The sequence below is a fragment of the Mus caroli genome, chromosome 19 (assembly GCF_900094665.2).
Source record: "Mus caroli chromosome 19, CAROLI_EIJ_v1.1, whole genome shotgun sequence".
Taxonomy (NCBI): Eukaryota; Metazoa; Chordata; class Mammalia; order Rodentia; family Muridae; genus Mus; species Mus caroli.
Genome location: NC_034588.1, coordinates 981,598 through 983,708, shown reverse-complemented (window position 1 = coordinate 983,708; position 2,111 = coordinate 981,598). Strand labels below are relative to the sequence as shown.

Sequence of the window (2,111 nt, the reverse complement as noted above, 5' to 3'; positions counted from 1 at the left end):
CATACACCTTAGCCCACTTGTCCATGGGTGACATTGCCAACCATGGGCGGGGCTCATCCACATCAATCATTAGTCAAGATAATACCCTACAGGCCAATCTGATGGGAACATTTTCTTAGCTGAGGTTCCTTCTCAAATGATTCTACTCTGTGTTGATTTGACAAAAACCTCCAAACATCCCCTGTCCCCAACACCCATACACCCCCCCACACACTGTTTGCTCAGGCCAGCATGCCGGTCTCGGCCTGCAGGCTCTAGCTTACTCTTCAGGGACTGGATCCCTTCCATTTCCTCTGGCTGAGTTACTGTTACCAGTGTTGCTGAGACTGAGCTAAGCTGTGATAGGTGTCAGAGGCTTATGAAGCCAGCCTTAGGCTGCACAAACACATCTTCCTGAAGGCTTTTATGTTAAAACAGCTACTTCTGACACGTCACTAGAGTCTGGAGTCAAATGTAAAACTGGCAAATTTAATAATAATAATAAAAACAAACAAGCACAAAACTACTGCGAATACTCAGAGACTGCATTAATTCTGTAATGGAAGGTCTAAGAAGGAACACTGTGAACCCAAGGCTTGGTACAAATAAGGGTCTGCAGGGTGACTTCAGTGAAGCGGGGAGTCGTGTCCGCTGGAGGCTTCTGCAGAATGGGGCTATGCTCCTGCCTCCGATGGTTCCTGAGAACTGGGCACTCCGTGTCTCTAGATTCCTAGGTTGCCTGGGGGCAGCACTTGTATTACATGAGGTTTTTTGTGTTTTTTTTTTTTTTTTAACTTTCCCCATATGTAGGCCTTATCAAGTCCATCCTAAACATCTGGAGTGCAGGTGTTTGGCTAGCCTGGTGGGGCAGCTGTGAAGGAAGGCTGGCTTTGCTGTTTGCTGGCTCTGCAGAGCATTTTCCCTCTCAGCCTCAGTTTCTTTATCTGTAAAGCATAGACAATAATTAATGTTCTCAGGCTTCAACTAGTAACACACATGCAGTATTCAGCACAGCAGGTGGCAGGACAAGCACTTAGCAAACATACCATGCTACCCAGCATTGCCAGGCTCTCGGTGAGCCAGCTGCTCCTCCAGTATCCCCACCCCTCAGGACATCCCTTCCCTATACCACTTTTGCATGCTCACAGTCATTTACCTAGAGTTTCCAGTCCTCCCAACTGACCTTAGCAGTGACCTCCCTGACTGTGCATCACATCCTGTCAAAGACATCACTCTTGATTGTGTGCACTGTGTAATTAAGCTGCTCTGCAGCTCCATCTAAAACAGAAGACAAAACAAACTGTTCCTTTGATCTCATTCCCTTTCCAGCTACCACTGCAGTCTCTGGTCCTTTACAGCAAAATGTTCCTCAAAGAATTGGCGTGTGCTCACTTCGGCGGCACACACACTGAAGGTGGCCTGTGCTCACTTCGGCAGCACACACACTGAAGGTGGAGTGCTAGGATGGCGTAAGAATCAGTGACACGCACCAGATTTTCATCCTTGCCGTCCAGTGTTAGGGTCAAAGCCACTCCTGCCATTATCCCTTCCCTAGCATGATAATACAATCAAACCAAAGCTGACAAGCTCCCCGTTCCCAGTTCTCCAGGCAGGCTCTTACCTCACACCGCAAAGCTGCTCTTACCAAAGTTTCCAGGGACCTCTGTGCGGCTGAACCCTCTCAAATTGCGTTTTATCGGCTTCTTGGGAACACCTAACGGTTGACACACTCTGCTGGGACTCTCGAAGCTCCCCATCACCTCCACTGCTCTGCTCTTTCTTTGGCTCTGCAGGCTACCCTCACCCCTGTCTCCTTTGTCCCAATCTCCCACCTCCCTGGCCTAAAAGTAGAGCTGGGCTGTCCTTGGCTCTCTCTTTTCTCAATACTCTTTTGTTTTGTTTTGTTTTGTTTTGTTTTGTTTTGTTTTGTTTTGTTTTGTTTTTTTGTTTTTGTTTTTTTGTTTTTGGAGACAGGGTTTCTCTGTGTAGCCCTGGTTGTCCTGGCACTCACTCTGACCAGCTGGCCTCGAACTCAGAAACCCTAACCCTAACCCTAACCCGCCCCCAAGTGCTGGGATTAAAGGTGTGCACCACCACCGCCCAGCTCTCTCAATACTTTTTTTTTTTTTTTT

At 47.8% G+C, this 2,111-nt stretch overlaps 1 long non-coding RNA gene across 1 annotated transcript; it reads right to left on the bottom strand.

Moving 5' to 3' along the window:
• Window positions 1-454: 454 nt before the first annotated feature.
• On the bottom strand, window positions 455-1,920 carry LOC110286029. The gene is made up of 2 exons (XR_002377102.2): window positions 1,163-1,920; window positions 455-923 (listed from the first exon to the last, which is right to left on the bottom strand). It is a non-coding gene; the product is annotated as an uncharacterized LOC110286029 (long non-coding RNA).
• Window positions 1,921-2,111: the final 191 nt, after the last annotated feature.